General features: G+C 37.3%; 1 protein-coding gene across 2 annotated transcripts in view; it reads left to right on the top strand.

Moving 5' to 3' along the window:
- The window catches only part of OXSR1 (oxidative stress responsive kinase 1), a 102313-nt gene that overhangs the window by 61181 nt on the left and 34261 nt on the right, over positions 1–6871 (top strand). The window lies entirely within an intron of this gene.

The raw sequence follows: 6871 nt of genomic DNA, 5'->3' as shown, positions 1-6871 counted from the left end.
AAAAAAAAAAAAAAAAAAAAAAGTGAAAGGATGTAAAAAAGATACTCCATGCAAATAGTAACCAAAAGGGAGCAGAGGTGGCTATTCTAATATCAGAGAAAATAAACTTTAAATGAAAAAAGTTTACCAAACAGGGGCACCGGGGTGGCTCCGTTGGTTAAGCAGCTGACTTCAGGTCAGGTCATGAGCTCAGTTTGTGAGTTCAAGCCCTGTGTCGGGCTTTTTGCTGACAGCTCACAGCCTGGAGCCGGTTTTGGATTCTGTGTCTCCCTCTTTGTCTACCCATCCCCCGCTCACGCTCTGTCTCTCCTTCAAAAACAAACAAACATTTTAAAAAATTAAAAAAAAAAAAAAAACAAATCAGGACATTACCCATTAACAAAAGGTTCAATACCGCAAAAAGATATAACAATTATAAATATTTATATACATAATAACATAGCTAGCAAAATATAGGAAGGAAGTAGAGAGTTGAAGGGAGAAGTGGCTCCACGTTAGTAGTGGGAGACTTCAGTACTCCACAATAATGGACACAACAGACAGGAGATAAGGAAATGAAAGATTTAATACAGTACACCACCTAGAGCTAACAGACACACACACAATACAACAGGATCAGCATACATGTTCGTCTTAAGTGCACACGAGTTATTTTCTGGGGTAGACCATGTTAGGCCACATATTAAGTCCCAGTAGATTTTAAAAGATAACATACAAAATACCCTCTCTGACCCCTGTGGATAAAGTTAGAAATTAGTAGCAGAACACTAAAAGTGTCACAAATTTGTAGCAATTAAATAACACACACTCAGACAACCAATGGATAAAGGAAAGCTCTGCAAGGGAAATCTAAAAATACAGATGAATGAGAGCAAAATCACTATTTATGGGACATAGCAAAACTGTTGGCTAAGGGGCAGGTTTATAGCTGTAGATACTTTATTTAAAAAATAAGATAGCAAATTAACTAGAAAAAGAAACTAAACCCAAAGCTGTAGCAGGAAGGAAATAATAAAATTTAGAGAAGAGATAAAGGAAATAGAAAATAGAAAAGCAGTAGAGAGGTGATGCTTAGGAAAGGTCACCAAAATTGACAAACCTTTAGCTCAGTGGACTAAGAAGAAATGAGAGAAGATTCAGGTTACAAAAATCACAAGTGAAGTAGATAAATCAGACAAAGTAGACTTCAGAATAAAGACTGTAATAAGAGGTAAAGAAGGGCATTACATGATGACCAAGGGTGTCAGTCCAGAAAAAAAAAAAGGATAAAACATCTGTAAAAATTATGCCCCCAATATAGAAGCATCTAATTATATAAAGTACATATTAACAAACCTAAAGGGAGAAGTAGACAGCAATATAATAAGAGTGTGGTAGGTCATCTAGACAGAAAAATCAATAAGGAGACATCAACCTTAAACGATGTTAGACTTAACATCCCAAAGCAACAGAATATTCGCTGTCCTCAAGTACACATGGAACATTTTCCAAGACAGATCATATATTAGGCCACAAAATAAGTCTTAATAAATTTAAGAGGCCTGAAATGAAATCAAGCATTTTTTTCTATCCACAGTGGTATGAAACTAGAAATTAACTATGTGAAGAAAATGGGAAAATGTAGGGCTATATGAAGATTCAGCAACATGCTACTGAACAACCACTGGGTCAGAGAAGAAAAAAAAAATACCTTGTGGCAAATGGAAATAGAAACGTAACATATGAAATTTATTGGATACCACAAAAGCAGTTCTTTTCCCAATTCCCATCCCCCGCCCAAATCACCAATCTCTTGGTTCTGAAAACAAAAGCAGCTCTACAAGGGAAGTACATCATGGATAAATGCCTACCCCAAGAAATAAAAGTCTCAGACAACTTTATAGCTCAAGGAACTGGAAAAAAGAAGAACAAATGAGACCTATTTAGCAGAAGGAAGGAAATAACAGACTAGGACAGAAATACATGAAATAGAGACTACAATAACAATAGAAAAGATCATTGAAACCAAGAGTTAGTTCTTTGAAAAGATAAAATTGACAAAACTTTAGCTAGATTCACCTAGAAAAAGAGGATTCAAGGAAATGAAAAAAAAAAAAGTTAGAAATAGAAGGGATCATGAGAAACTACTATGAACAATTATATGCTAGCAAATTGGGCAATTTAGAAGAAATGGATATGTTTCGGGAAACATACAACCTACCAAGACTGAATCATGAAATAGAAAACCTAAACAGAACAGTTGCTAGTAAAATGGTTGAATCAGTAATCAAAAACCTCCCAACCCTCCAGTACCATTCAGCTTCACTAGTGAATTCTACCAGACTTTGAAAGAAGAATTAATACCAATCTTTCTCAAACTCTTTCAAAAAACATAGAAGAGGTGGGAAACATTAAACATACTTTATGAAGGCAGCATTACCCTGACACCAAAACCAGACAAGAATGCCACAAGAAAATTATAGGCTAATATTCTAGTGGGCATAGATGCAAAATCTTCAACAAATATCAGTATACTCAGTTCAGCAATACATTATTAAAAGGACCATACACCTTGATGAAGTGGGTCTTATTCCAGAAATGCAAGGTTCGTTCAACATCTGCAAATTAGTCAATGTGATATACCACATTAACCAAATGTAGGATAAAAATTGTATCAGATCAACATGTGGAAAAAACATTTGGCAAAATTCAACATCCATTTATAATTCTCAATGAAGCCAGTATAGGGGGGGAGCATACCTCAACATAATAAAGGCCATATATGACAAGCCCACAGCTAATGTTATACTCAGTAGCAAAAAGCTGAAAGCATTTCCTATAAGATCACAAACAAGGAAAAGATGCCTACTCTCACCATTTTTATTCAATGTAGTTGGAAGTACTAGCCAGAGCAATTAGGCAAGATAAAGAAATTAAAATCATCCAAATTAGAAAGCAAGAAGTAAAACTGTCACCATTTGCAGTTGGCTTGATATTGAACATAGAAAACCCTGAAGACTCCCATCAGAAAACTGTTACAATATTCAAATTTAGTAAAGTTGCAAAATACAAAATCAGTACACGCAAATATGTTGCATTTCTGTATGTTAGTAATGAACTATCAGAGAAATTAAAACAATCCTATTTGCAGTTGCATCACAATAAGTAAAATATCTAGTAATAAATTTAATCAAAGAGGTGAAAGACCAGTCAGTATATGGAGAATTACAAGACATTAAAGAAAGAAGCTGAAGACATAGATATTCTTTGCCTATGAATTGGAAGAAATCATATTGTTAAGATGTACTACCCAAAATAATACACAGATTCAGTGTAACCCCTACCGAAATTATAATGTCATTTTTTCAGAGAAATAGAGCAAACAATCCTAAAATTTGTATGGAATCATAAAAGACTTCGAATAGCCAAAGCAGTCTTAAGAAAGAACAAAGCTGGAGGCATCATGCTCCCTGATTTCAAAGTATAGTATGAAGCCACATTAATTAAAACAGTATGATCTTTGCATAAAAACAGACATATAGATTAATGGTACAGAAAAGAAAGCCCAGAAATAAACCCATACATACATAGGCAATTAATTTTATCATAAAGGAGTTAAGAGTGTACAAGGGGGAAAGGATAGTCTCTTCAATAAATGGTGTTGAGAAAATTAAACAGCCACAAGTAAAAGAATGAAGCTAGAACACCATCTTACATCATATGCAAAAATTAACTCCAGTTGAACTAAAGAATGAATGTAAGGCATGAAACCATAAAATCCCTAAGAGAAAGCATGGATGGCAAGCCTCTTGATACAGGTCTTGGTGATTTTTTGAATCTGATGCCAAAAGCAAAAGCAGCTAAGGCAAAAAAATGAACAAATAGGAATATCAAACAAAAAATGTGCACAGCAGGGCGCATGGTGGCTCAGTCAGTTAAGCATCCCAACTTTCAGCTCAGGTCATGATCTCATGGTTCATGGGTTCAAGTCCTGCATCGGTGTCTCTGCAGTCAGCACACCCTGCTTCAGATCCCCTGTACTCCCCCTCTTTGTCCCTGCCTCCCTCCCTTTCTCTCTAAAATAAATAAACATTAAAAAAAAAATCTTTTTAAATAATCTGTACAGGAATGCCTGGGTGGCTCAGTCGACTGGGCGACCAACTTCACTCAGGTCATGATCTCACAGATTGTGAGTTCGAGCTCTGCGTCAGGCTCTGTGCTGACAGCTCAGAGCCTGGAACCTGTTTCAGATTCTGTGTCTCCCTCTCAGCCCTTTCCCTGCTCACATTCTCTCTCCTTCAAAAACAAGTAAATGTTAAAAAAGATTCTTTTTAAATAAAAAAAAAAATCTATACAGCAAAGGATATCAACAAAATGAAAAGCATCCTACTGAATGGGAGAAAATATTTACAAGTCATATATCTTGTAAGGGACTAATATCCAAAATATATAAAGAACTCCTACAATTCAATATCGAAAATGAACAATCTGATTAAGAAATGGGTAGAAGATCTGAACATACATTTTCCCCAAAGAAGACATACAGTTGCCAACAGATAAATGAGTTATTAGGGAAATGCAAATCAGAACCTCACACACATCGAGATGTCTCACACCTGTTAGAATGGTTATTATCTAAAAGACTGGAAATAACAAGCACTGGCAAGGATGTGGAAAAACCAGAACCCTTACGCACTATTGGTGGGACTGTGAATTGGTGCAGCCAATGGAAAACAGTATGGAGGTTCCTCAGAAAATTTATGGTAGAACTTCTGTATGATCTAGTAATTCCACCTCTGGGTATTTATCTGAGGAAAATAAAAACACTAACTCAAAAAGAAATATACATGTTTATTGCAGCATTATTTACAATAGCGAATAATATACAACGAGGAAAAGACAGTATCTTAATTAAGTGGTATTGAGAAAATTGGACAGCCACATGCAAAAAAGTGAAGCTGGATTGGATCACTGTCTCACACCGTAGATAAAAATTAACTCAAAGTGTATCAAAGACGTGAATGTGGGGCGCCTAGGTGACTCAGTTGGTTAAGCGTCTGACTTCAGCTTGGGTCATGATCTCACATTCGTGAATTCCAGCCCAGGGTCGTGAGTTCCAGCCCCACATCGGGCTCTGTGCTGGCAGCTCAGAGCCTGGAGCCTGCTTTGGATTCTATGCCTTCCTCTCTCTCTATCCCCCCCCTGCTCACGCTTTTTCTGTCTCTAAAAAAAAAAGGTTAAAAAAAAAAAAAAAAAAGACTTGAATGTAAGACCTGAAATGGTAAAGCTCCTAGAAGAAAACATAGATGGTAATCTCATTGATAAAGGTCTTGGAATGGATAAATTGTGGTGTATACATACAATGGAATACTATTCAGTCATAGAAAATAATGAAATTTTGCCATTTATGATAATATGGATAGACCTTGAGGGTTTTGTCGTATGTGTAATAAGTCAGACAAATAATGAAATGAAACCTAATATATGTATTAGACACAATGGGGCACCTGGGTGGCTCAGTCGGTTAAGTGTCTGACTTCGGCACAGGTCATGATCTCAGGGTTCGTGAATTCAAGCCCCGCATCCAGCTCCATGCTGACAGCTCAGAGCCTGGAGCCTGCTTCAGATTCTGTGTCTCCTTCTCTCTTTGCCTCTCCCCTGCTCGTGCTCTCTCAAAAATGAATAAACATTAAAAAAATTTTTTTATATTAGACACAAACTCACAGATAGATAGAACAGATTGGTGGTTGCCAGAGGCAGGAATACAGGATAGGAAAAATGGTGAACTATTTTTGTTTTTAGTTTAAGTAAATTGAGTCTTTAAGAATATGGGCTTAAGTAGACATTTCTCCAAAGAAGATACGCAGATTGCTGATAAGCACATAAGGATGTTCAACGTCACTAATCATTAGGGAAATATAAATTTGAGCTACAGTGAGATCCCGTCTTGCACCCATCAGGATGGCTGCTATCAAAAAACCCCCAGGGTGCCTGGGTGGTTCAGTTGGTTAAGCGTGGACTCCTGATTTCATCCAACTCTGGAACTTGGCTCCAGAGGTCATGATCTCGTGGTCGTGAGATGGAGCCCCACACTGGGCTCTGTGCTGAGAGCACAGAGCCTACTTGGGCTTTTCTCTCCACCCCTCCCCTGCTCGTGTGCACTACCTCTCTCAATCTCTCTCTCTCTCAAAATAATTTTTAAAAAAAGAAAAAAATAATAACCCAAGACTAGAAAATGCAGATGATGTGGAGACATTGGAACCTTTGGCCGCTGTTGGTGGTAATATAAAATGGTACAGCTGCTGTGGAAAATAATATGGCAGTTCCTCAAAGGATGAAAAACAAAATTACCAGCGTGCCTGAGTGGCTCAGTCTGTTCGGTGTCTGGCTGTTGATTTTGGCTCAGGTCATAATCTCACAGTCCTTAGATTGAGCGGGTCGGGCTCCACACTCAGCGTGGAGCCTGCTTGGGATTAGGATTCTGTCTCTTTCTCTCCCTCTCTCTCTGCCCTTCCCCCCTCCTTGTTCTACGTACATACATTTATACATACATACATACATAAAATTACTGTACTGTGTAATCCAGCAGTTCTACTTCTGCGTTTAGGATCCCAAAGAACTGAGAGCAGGGACTCATATAATTGTTAGGACACCTATTTTCATAGCATCATTATTCACCATGGCCAAAATGTGGAAGCAGCCCACATGTCCCTCAGCGATTGAAAGAATACACAAAATATGGTATATGCATACAGTGGGATATTATTCAGCCTATAAAGTAAGGAAATTTTGTCATATGCTACAAAATGGATGGACATTGAGGACATTATACTCAGTAAAATAACCCAGCTACAAAAGACAAATAGCGTATGATTTTATTTATTTGAGGTCC

The sequence above is a fragment of the Panthera uncia genome, chromosome C2, assembly GCF_023721935.1.
Source record: "Panthera uncia isolate 11264 chromosome C2, Puncia_PCG_1.0, whole genome shotgun sequence".
NCBI lineage: Eukaryota > Metazoa > Chordata > Mammalia > Carnivora > Felidae > Panthera > Panthera uncia.
Note: the sequence above shows the minus strand (reverse complement) of the source record. Positions and strands in the feature narration are given on the sequence as shown.